The sequence below is a fragment of the Triticum urartu genome, chromosome 7A (genome assembly GCF_056163025.1).
Source record: "Triticum urartu cultivar PI428250 chromosome 7A, HENAU_Tu73, whole genome shotgun sequence".
Classification (NCBI taxonomy): Eukaryota; Viridiplantae; Streptophyta; class Magnoliopsida; order Poales; family Poaceae; genus Triticum; species Triticum urartu.
This window is the reverse complement of record NC_141879.1, coordinates 2,726,900-2,737,632: the sequence shown is the minus strand read 5'-3', so window position 1 is coordinate 2,737,632 and position 10,733 is coordinate 2,726,900. Positions and strand designations below refer to the sequence as shown.

General features: G+C 43.9%; 1 long non-coding RNA gene across 1 annotated transcript; it reads right to left on the bottom strand.

Moving 5' to 3' along the window:
• Window positions 1-4,633: 4,633 nt before the first annotated feature.
• On the bottom strand, window positions 4,634-9,593 carry LOC125548071 (uncharacterized). Its single transcript, XR_007300888.1, has 3 exons — window positions 8,679-9,593; window positions 7,085-7,182; window positions 4,634-6,296 (listed from the first exon to the last, which is right to left on the bottom strand). It is a non-coding gene; the product is annotated as an uncharacterized LOC125548071 (long non-coding RNA).
• Window positions 9,594-10,733: the final 1,140 nt, after the last annotated feature.

The window sequence follows — 10,733 nt, the reverse complement described above, 5'->3', positions numbered from 1 at the left end:
CTACAAGAAGCTGAACACCTCTTAATGTAGCATATGGCAAAGTTGCTTCAGGTAAACTGATGCTCAGAACAATCATAAAAGAACATGGAGGGCATGATAATAGTAAACATTGTTACATCCTTGTACTAACCTGATCTCACAGACAAAAGGAAAGATTTGAATGCCACTCCCACTCCCACTTTACCTTTTACCATTGCACTAAAACATCAAAGAGGTAATTAGGACATGAATTTATAAGTATGCGTATCACTAAGCCACACTCAAGCACACATTGTAACTTCTCAAAACTGAATTACAAAAAGGAAGCAAATTAGAAGGGGTAGATGTACGGAAGTCTGCCTTCTTTGATTCAAGCCATCCGTGAAAATTGGCCAATATACATGTCAGTCATTATACCATATACTGAGAGAGAGAAGCTCATGAGATAGGGGCCATCAGCAGCCACCGCAGTGATAGGGAGAAGCCGGTGCGCCATGGGAGAAGAAGCAGCAGCCAACGCATGGTCAGGGGGAGAGAGGGCCGGGAATTGCAAGAGAGATAAATTAGCAGCGGGAGCTCCACTTTTTAGTACATATGCCAGGGAGAGAAAGATAGCAATAGATTAGTACCTCTGCGTGCAAGAGGAACGACTGTTCGCTGGTGACCACGGACACTGCAAGCCTGCAGGGCCTCTCGCCCGCTCGAGAGAGAAAGATCGCAAAACAAATTGAGAGGAAGCAAGAAGGGGAGTAGAGCCAGATCGCGAGACACACCACAGATTTTGTTTGAGAAACAGCCATCGGCACCGCAGGGACTCGCTTTGCTCTTCCCCATCCCCTTCTCTCTTTTTTCCACGACCCCGAATGAGGCCGGCCACCACTGGTTTCCTTCCGCACCGCCAATCGCCTGGATGCGCCCAGGCACGTGGCGGGACTGGCTTGTCTACCGTCACCATCCATGGCGTTGCTGCCGCGGGATGGGCACGGTGGATGGCAGCAACATGACACCCTGAACCAGAAGTGCGCATGAGGTGCAGAGAGGCAGAGACGCGAGGGGTGCGGCCGGCGCGCACCGGAAACCTAGGCATTGGCAGCAACACGCCACAGCCGTCGACCGGCCGACATCAAGCGCCAAGGAGAGGTCATCGTCGACGTATAGCACCTCGACGCGCAGAGTTGCAGGGACAGCGCCGTGAAGATGGCCATGGCGGCAGGGTTCCAGGACGGGGGCTCCGGCGGCGCGGTGTTAGGATGGGGCGGTACGGGCCGGCCCGAAGTGTCGAAGCGAGCCCTTCCCTTTTATAGAAACGTTCGGCGGTGGAAGGGCGGCGCAACAGCGGCTTGGGATTGACCTGGAGACTTAGAGAATCAAGAAGAGAAACGTGGACCAAAGAGCACGACCGCTTGACTGTACGCACGCGAGATAAAACAAAAAATAAAAGCGATGAAGCGGTCGGTAGGAAAATCGCCAAACGCATCCAGAAGCCTACCCCGTCATGCCCCCCCAGTAATTAACGTGTCATGTCCCCATTGGCTAGGTTTTTCACTGATAACAAAAAGTCAAAAAAAGGAGGTAAACCAAACGTGGCTAGGTTTAGTATATGTATAATGTATCTAACATTAAAATGTGTGTAGATACATCCATAATTAGAGAAATATAAGACAAGTAATTGGCGACAGAGGGAGTGTGATTTATATAATAAATTTATATATTATTAGTTAAAATATGACCCATAATACGAGAAGGACTAATAAATTAGGACGGAGGTAATACAAGGCAAACCTATATGGTCTTGGCACCAGCAATGCGCCCATGTATCCAAATTATCATTCCTAGAAGAGGGCAGCTTCTAACAAAAGTTGCTGATATTATAGATCCAATCAACAATTGCTGGGATGAAGATTTGGTAAGACAAACGTTGTGGCTAATTGATGTCCAGAGGGTACTTACGATCCCCCTCCCCACGTATAACATGTCAGATTTCATAGCTTGGAGTTTTACAAAGAATGGATTGTTCACGGTTCGTTCTGCTTATCTGGAGGAATAAAAAACGCAACATGGGAGGAAATTGCAACAATCAGATGGCATGGGAGGAACAAGTGTCAATACTATTTGGAGCAAGATTTGGAAATTATCTTGTCCAGCAAAAGTGAAGATCTTTATTTGGCGTACCTTACATGGAACCCTCCCATGTCGTGTTACACTTGCTAATAGACATATGAAAGTTTTGCCCACTTGCCCATCATGTTCGAACGGGCATGAAAATACTAAACACTTATTATTTTTGTGTCAAAAGGCAAAAGAGGTGTGGGAGAAACTGGGATTGCACGAAGCCATTAAAAAAGCTTGCGCGGTCAATCGTGCGGGAGAGGCAGTACTTGAATTTCTACTTCTTATGCCAGAACATGAGCTATCTACAGTGGGCATACAGAATGTTTTGCGAATTGATCGCTATAACAACCTGGTATTTATGGTGGGAAAGACGTTCGCTAGTCCATCATGGGAAGACCCAAGATGCATACCAAATTTCGATGGGAGTCCGTGCTATAAAAACAAACTATGTTATTGCCCAATCCTCCAAGGCAACAAATAGAATAGAAGGATGGACGAGACCCCCTCTAGGTTTTGTGAAATTAAATGTCGATGCTTCTTTCGATCAAGACATGCTTAGAGGCACAGCGGGAGCTGTAACTAGAGATGATAAAGGAAGATTTATTGTTGGAGGAAATTGGAAGATGGATTGGTGTGCAGATGTCTTAACAGCGGAAGCCATGGCACTAGGTTTTGGCTTATTACTTGCACAAAAGGCAAGAAGCAACCGACTTGTTGTTAACTCCGACAATATGAAAGTAATTGACACGATGAAGAATGGAGGACATACAGCGGGAGCGGCGGCAGCTGAGTTTGATGATTGTTATTTTATAGCTTGTGATTTTCCGTTAGTTAGATCTGAACATTGTAATAGGAAGGCAAATAAAGTAGCTCATGAAATTGCTAGAGTAGCTAAATTTTCTGAGACAAGGGATTGGTTTGAGGAACCTTTGAATGATATTGTAAATTTTCTTATAGACGATATAACCATTATTACTAATAAATAAAGAGGATGTTTTGCTTTAAAAATAAGTGCCACACTATATGTACACCACTTGCCGCAACTTGGGAGTTTTTTTTCTTCATAAATTCGTTTATTCAAAACATTTTATCTCTTAAACCATGTATCCAAATCTCGATCCGTTTTCACCGTTGGATTCCTCACGTCGAGATCTTCAAACTAGATCCGTGTTGATAGGTTTTGAAGAACCTTTTTAATAAAAACTAGATAAAAACCCGGATCCGGAGCTTGTTATTTCCCTTTATGAGAGGCACGACCATGCTCTCGCAGAAGCAAATCCGTGTCTACATGAGAAGTAAATGCGTGCCTCTCGCAGAAGGAAAAACACGCATTTTTCCTTTTCCAAGAGGCACGGTCATGCCTCTCGCAGAAGCATATCAGTGCCTCTATGAGAATTAAATCCATGCATCTCGTGGAAAAAAAAAGAAAACACATTTTTTCCTTTTTCAAGAGGCATGACCGTGCCTCCACTAGAAGTAAATCTGCACCATTCATGGAAAGAAAAAAGCCTTTTTTTTCTTTTGCGAGAGGCTCGGTCGGGCCTCTTGCGTAAGCGAATTCGTGCCTTCATGAGAAGTAAATCCGTGCCTCTCGCGGAAGAAAGAAAAAAGATCATGTGTTTTCCCCCTTTTTCGAGAGGCATGACTGTGCTTCTCGCGGTAGCAAATCCGTGCCTTCAAAAGAAATAAATCTGTGCCTCTTATGCAAGGAAAAAAACATATGTTTATTCCTTTTAGAAGAAGCACGGTCCTGACTCTCGCGTAAGCAAATCTGTAGCTCCACGAGAAGTAAATCTGTGCCTCTGGTGGAACGGGATAAAACACATTTTTTCATGACAATTTTTTTATTTTGATTTTTTTCCAAAACCTAAGAAAAAGGGGAACCAAAAAGCCAAAAAAACCGAAAAACTCATCTAATAGCCGAAAACACGTACAAAGATATAAAGAAAAAACAAAATTCAGACGGAGCGTCCAGAGCACGACAAGTGACGGCGGCTGTGAGCGTGCCAAGTGGCGTGCTCCCAACCCACCTCAAGTGACCCTTGCGTGGGCTCCTGAAGATGCACTTCTTGATTATTTGCTCTTTTAAATGTCAGTCGACTAAGGCCTAGACAATCTCTTCCCATGGCATAGGCATACATGGATTGGACCTGAATAAATTAAAATTATGGAAGTCCATTGTGTTGTGCCCCACGGTAATACTCTTACTTGTCAAAACTGTACTACCTTCGATCCAAATTAAGTATCGTAGTTTTGCACTATGGTTAGTTCAAAACTGCGACCTTTATTATGGATTGGAGGGAGTACTTTTTTTTGGATATTCACGGACTATTACCACATAGTAGTAGCTTACGATGCTATATGCTGCCCTGCTGCATATTAGTTGTTACTAGATAGGAAGTGCGGCTTGCCGCACCCCACCCGGTCCAGTTTCATCCAACCCGGTAGTATACACATGATGCAAAGGTAGAGTAACAACAAACACATACAAGGAATTATTGAGACCATTGACTCAACATTAGGATTTCTCAAAGAAACATGAGGAAGCAAACAATTACTCATAGTAGTGGTTCAGTTGATTACATATTTTGAGCATGTCACTGAAAATGCAACATGATATAACTAAAGAAAGACAGATATTCATGTGCCACTTCAGGAAGAGGTAGACACACTGGCCTTGCAGCTTCTCATAGTGACGATTCCTATTAGAGGTTCATATAATGTAGCATCAAACACCTAAAGCATCATTGTTCATATACCAAAAGCAGGCCATCGTGGTTGTCCCAGCTAACTTATTTACACTGCTTTCATACTGCATAGTACAATAGTAAACTAAACCTACAAATCTGTAGCGAGAACAGATCATTGGGCAGCAAATCCCTATCAATGGAAAAACTATGTCCAAACTGTTAGCAAAGAATTATGCAAATAATAGAAATGGATTTGTTATATCAATGGAGAGCATGCATAGCATGAAAAAAAATGCACATCAGCAAACATAGCACATCAACTGCCATAAGTGAAAACTAAACCTACGGCTCTCTCTGTTGGGGTACTGTTTTTAACAGATCATCTCTAGTAGCTTGCAACGGCACATTTATAGAGTACTTAAGTATCATCAGTACATCAATGTGATTAATCAAAAGGATTAAGATGTCTCAAAATAAAAGCATATAGTCTATGAAGATCTAATGTAAGTTCAGAACACACACAAGTCAATGCCTCGAAGCTACAACATATGTGTGCTTGTGGCTACCTCCATTGTCAGGCATTTTCATGCATACAATAGGCAACCATGAGATAAGAGAAAGAAACACAAGAACAACAATAGACAGAAGCCCATCTGACCCATTCCGACCGAACGCGTGCCCATGCCAAATTGACCACATCTGAAGGAGATAAGTGGGAAATAACTGGAGAACGATTATGGAGCCCTCCCTGTTGTGGAGACCTTCCCGGAGATGCCGACCTCGACCATGGCATTTTTATGTTGTCTTGTCTTGAGCATACATCCATAGAAAAAGAAGGCATGGATGCATTGTTTGTCAACATCCCATATGCTAAACTATTGGTAGGATGAATGGATTTAGGGGACACAATCAATGCACATGAAACTATTGTACATGGAGTAGACGCATCTAGATGTTGGTTATTGGTTGCAACTTACAGTAGTATGCCCAGAGATGGTACTCGTGCTGTCGATAATGGCACTCCTGGCTCCCTCCACCTCAACATCGTTGCTCTCTGGTCTCCTCCAAGCCTCCCCAATTTCGCCCTCTCAGTCTGAAATGTAGACTGCAGTCCTGCACCACATTTTCAGTTATTCTAATATAGAAACAGAGATAATGCAGTTAATCTTAAGAACTGTAATCCCTAGCTTATAAGGAGCATGCATGACCAGCTGATGGCCAAGGAGATCTCCAGAATGTGTCTCCTGGTCTGCAAAGCCAACCAAGAAAGCAAAGGGAACATAGGATCAGGTATTGCATGCAGCAAGACACAAAATCAGATTGAGAGAATAACTACAAAATCCCATGTCAATGATCCTAAACAGTCACCTCAAGGAAGCCAGATCCTACCGAGGAAACCAACATGCCACTCTCCACCAGGACCTCACCTCTAGTGTTGTCCACGCCTCGTGTGTCCGGGTTTTTCACGAGGTGATGCACCTAGTTAGCTGTAGTTGTTGATCTCGCCAACTAAGCCTGTCGCAAAATTATATAAAAAATCATCACAAGTGAAGGAAAGAGGAATCATACTTTCTAGATCAAGAGAAGAAACGACTAACAAATGCCATATAGGCATTATTTTGTAGTCAGAGACATTAGGAAATATTTAATCAAGACACAAGGCTAATAAGTCAAAAAGTTATGTTGTGGTTGCAGGAACATAACGTCGTAATGGTGAAGGCTCGAGTGGTATAAATCAATAATTAAATGTCTTGTCATGTTTTTCGGCAGGCTTAAGATCACCAATTCACCATGGATGCATATATGTCGGGTCATTAGGAGTGCGACCAGCAGTAAACTAACATCAAAGGAAGAAGCCTGAACAATACAAAACAGAAATTGAAATGTACTACATCTTCCAAAAGGATGACTAACACCAACGCACATATTCAATCTGCATCTGCTCTTAAATATAAAATAACAACTAAAAGACACGAGAACTCAACAGAACAATCAACAATTAAACATCTGCTTGTCGTATAATTAGAAACTGGAAGCTGCGAGCAAACACGACAGGCAAATAAATCTAACTCCTAAGAACAACACTTTGATTTCATTGAACTGCAACCACGATAGGCACAAATCATCCCTTTATTTTCTAACCATCCGTGTGATTTGTTTAACCCTCAAGACAAATGACCAAAGCAGGGATTAATAAAAATAGACTAACAAATAGATCATTTAATTACTCTAACAAGATCCGAGCACCTAGATCTATGCGCTCCAGTGGAGAGAAAAATGCAACAAATAAGAAAAGAACTCACCAACCAGAAGCATGAACGATGCAGTCTCTCGAAGCAGCAGAACACGGCAGGCCGATTGAAACCCCGAAGAAACAGAAGAAACGACGGCAGCAACGAACCTACATCAAGAAAAGAATCAGAAAACAGGAGAACCAAACAAAACAGTTGACAGTAAAACACCAATTCCGCATATATAATTAGAAACTGGAAGCTAGGAGCTAACAGGATAAACAAATTAATCTAGCACCCAGAATAACATCTTGATCCACAGGACTACAACCACAACAAGCATAGACCTTCTGTGCTCTTTTCTAATCAACCATGTGACCTATCCATTCCTGTGATTACATGGCTAAGCAAGGACCAAATTAATCCATCGCTTGAGGACAATACTGTAATACAAACAACTGCAACCACAACAGGCATAGACCCCCATGTTATTCTTGACCAACCATGCAACCTCCGTGACCGCTAAGGCAAACCACCATTTTCTAATTCACTAACGGAACTCCGGACTCAAAATTAGTATATTTGCTACCCCACCTCAACGATCACACCTCAGAACCTACAACCCGAATGCTCGAAACATGTTTTTTTTTACTTCCTCACTGATAGTGTGTTAATTCACCACTATCTAACCCCTAGCCCTGCACCATTTTTCATTTTTGATTGTTAATTCACCCATATTGCCCTGCACACCAACCCAGCCAAAGAAATATAGCCAGCAAACAAAGGAAGAATGCATAGCATCTAGTGTGTTTAACTGATAAGCTTGATCAAACACCGTTAAAAGACTTCCTTAAAAAAATAATGTCGAAGCAATGAACATGAACAGTCGGTCAACACTTATATATGAATTCTAAACATGGGAGAAAAATTAGTTTCATGTGAAAACTGAAGGGAAGGCACATGATGTGAACTTCTGACAATATAAACAATATTCTCATTCATAAAATTCTAAAGTTACTGCCGCCTATATGAAAAGGATGGCATTGGTTAGGTACACTGTACTTCCAAAGATGACCGGGAAAAAATACAGCATGAGAGAGATACCTTGTTAATTAAACAAACTCAGTCAAGATAGTGAGATGAGATCTCCTACTTCTCTACAAAATGCAGGGTGAAAAAATATGCAACGCTTGTTATAGTTATCAATTTCTCATTAGCAAGTACAACCATAGGTATATGAACCATGGTCCAGACCAGATCAATGAGAAGCTTGAGATTGCTCTGAGATTATTAGTATTAACTATACACATCAGAGTGACAAAAGGCTAGGATATACAGAAAAGCAAGATAACATCCTTCAAGCTGGTAGCTAAGAAAAAATTACTGACATCAGTCATCAACTCCTAATTACTGTTGCAAAATATCCAAAACCAGCTACTTGCTCAAATGTTGCAACCATTCTGCACCAGCATCATCTACTTGCTACCATACACGTTGCTGCCACTCAACCGTTGGGAACTTTTGATAAGAGACTATTTTTTTACACCATTTGTAACATTTTTATTCAAGAGGCATATTTTTTTTAATTCTGGGATACACCCTATACAGTAAGCAAGAACAGTAGACAAATGAAACAAAAAGGCTGGATTTGCCCATTAGTACCAACCTTTATCATGTTTCATTAGAATAACAGGGCAGGATCGACTGAAGAAATCTTTCGCTTGTGTTTCTTGTCCTTGGTCGTTTCCAGAATCCAGGCACAAAATAAATTAGAAGGATGGCAGGCATGAAAAGAAATAATAATGAAAACAGAAAACAACATACAGAACACACAGTTAGAGCAAGTAAAATGTTGTATATGAAATGAGCTAAACAACAGAAAGTCAAAGGAGAAAGGTAGAACCTTGGCAAGAAGAAAGGCAGCACACGAGGCGGCGGGCCGGCGTAATAGCAACAGGACGTGGAACACAAAAGAAAATAAGTATCCCGAGATGATAGATTGGCAGGATAAGGAACTGAATCACAACACACAGACTCTTTTCTTGCACAGAACGATGCTTGCAATACCAATTTTTTTTCATTAACAGCTCTGAGAGTGCATGGTCATAACAAGCTGATCTAGCACAAGATACAGCAGGCAATACAAACAAACTGGACATAGGCACGGCAAGTACACAATAGAAAAGACAAACCAAAAGGGAAACAATAACTATGCAAGGCAGGATGAAAACAAAATAGATCTGACAAAGGAAGCAAACCACTATACATACCACAAAAAACAACAGATAAGATTGGTGTTCAGAGTTTGTGTGAATATTGAGATAAAGATGATATGCCTTGTGTATAAACCACTATGCAACAGTAAAACAACTGAATAAATTACTGATAAGCTTTTTGCATCTTCCAATCTTAAAGCCCTGGAGCAAGGAGCAAGCTGGCCACATTTTGTCAATCTTCCAAACTTGAAGCATATCAAACAGAAGCAGCAGGGGGTACTTACAAATTGAAGGATTCAGGAAGCATCTTCCCCTCTACCAGGAACATGTTGAGAATTTAGAGCAAGTAGTCATGGATATGTACCTCAAGCCTGCACGACCCACCACCAGAAATTAACTGAGAAAAGGTAACCGACTTCATCCCAAGAACACATCAAAACATTGAACACCTTGTGTGCGGACGCTCGGAAAGAGGAATGAGTGGGGCGTGGTGGTGTACCTCTGTGGACAAGTCAATCTGGGCAGGCTCGTCTCTGGTCACTAACATCCACATGCCCTTCTTCTCCATCCCAACGAGAGAGAGAGAGAGGAACATGAGCCCCTCCTGACAATGAAGGAGAAAGGAGGAGCGACGGGGGAGAACCTGCAGCGGACGTACAACGAGGAGTGACGGGGGGCGCCGCATCGAGTGACTGCTGCTGGCGCTCCTCGGCCGCGCGCACCATCTGGCCTTCAACTTGGCCGAGCCCCTTGAGCATGTCGGGGTCGCCAGCGCAGCCGATGGAAACGGCGCGCATCACCTGGCCTCCTCCCGTCGACGCGCCAGCCGGTGGCGACGGTGCGCCTCCGACGCTTGGCCTCCTCCCATCGACAGCGCGGCGGCGTGCTCCTCCGAGAATAGCAGCGCCAACTTCCTCTCCCCCAGACGACGTGACGCGCGAGCTCGATGGGGAAGCGGCAGCGCGAGTAGCAGGTCCACCATGGCGACAGCGGGGCGAGCAGCAGAGAGAGGAGCGGGAGCGGGGCGGAAAGAGGCGGCTAGGGTTCTCACGAAGGGGGCGAATGGGAGCGCGAAGAGGCAAGCCGCTGCCCTCCCCCACCACATAGCCGCACGGGCCAACCACAGCCCACCACGCACGAGGCCTGGACGTGAAAAGACCAAAATACCCTCGGCGGGGGGCAAGATTTACGTGCGGTGGCACGGGATATTTACCGCCGGCGCGCGCGCGACTAGACGCACCAGCCGCACCCGCTCGCTGACGGACGCGGCCCACCTGCCGGGACCCCACAGGTCAGCGAGATCCGGTCAGACGGAAGGAGTAACCGACGCGCTAGCCAGACGGGATCAAACATGCTAAGGGGGACGGGATTTCGATCAGACGGACAAGATCTGCCGGTGGCTCGATCCGACGGCCAAGAACGCATCAAGGGAACCGATCGGACGGCCAGGAAGCCCAAATCGCTGAGGAGCCTGATGTTTCGACGCGTCTCGTTTTTCTGGATAT